Here is a 1,001-nt window from a genome sequence, read left to right as displayed (position 1 = left end):
ATATTTCCCAAATAAGGTTTTGAACAAATAGCAGCTTTGCGGGATAGTAGTTATTTTTCAAAACAAGATTCCAATGTCTGAGAAGTTTGCCAATACAAGAAAACTTTGTTGCACAATTTTGGAAAACCATTAGTGGGCATTGCACATCTTCAAGAAAGAATATGGCATGCACTGTTCCTTGACACACATATGTGTGCGCACACACCCGTGTGTGATTGCATATACAGTATATGTATACACATATGTGTAATCTCATTTATATAGATTCCTGTCATTATTATATAACTGGAAATAATTATTATATATACATCTATGTCTTTCACAGTACACTCATAAGAAAGCACAAGCTTGTATTCATCAAAGTGCTCAAACTGGTGAGGTTTTCTACTGACCCCTGCATACCTGATCCTCTCTGCCCCTGTGCTCTCAATGTAACATAACTCGACAATGACGATAAGCTCCTAACTTATTCTTCAGTGCACAGCATAAAAGGAGGGAGCATTGCCATACTCTGAAGTTTGCATTTCCTCCAGAAGACATAAAACTCAAGTGTGTTAAGAATGACCCAGAATCGTTACCTAGGACGAAGCATTAGAATGACATGAGCCCCTCGCACATCTCCTAGGCAGTCCTTTTTCTCTAAGGAGACTTATAGAGACATTTTTTGAGACAAATTGTTGATATCTGGGAAATTTCCAGTAACAAAAATGATGAAAGTTTAATTTTTAGACTCTCTCCTGACCTAAATTGACCTTGCCACAAAAAAGTGGCTCCTGGTTGTATAATATCCCGCTGCCTGTTTCATCTCCCGTTCTGTTCTTAGAGCAATGTTCTGTGCCCTGCGCTTAGAATGACCGAAGATGGACTCCAGTTTCATCACAACAGTCATTTTTATGAAGGCGACTATAGTGAGATTTGAGCACAGTATTACAAATTGTACTTTAAGAGTAAATACCGTGTCAGGCTGTATAATCTCCACAGCATATCCCCGCGAATGTACT

The sequence above is a fragment of the Otolemur garnettii genome, unplaced genomic scaffold (genome assembly GCF_000181295.1).
Source record: "Otolemur garnettii isolate 467f Iridium unplaced genomic scaffold, OtoGar3 scaffold00076, whole genome shotgun sequence".
NCBI lineage: Eukaryota > Metazoa > Chordata > Mammalia > Primates > Galagidae > Otolemur > Otolemur garnettii.
Note: the sequence above shows the minus strand (reverse complement) of the source record.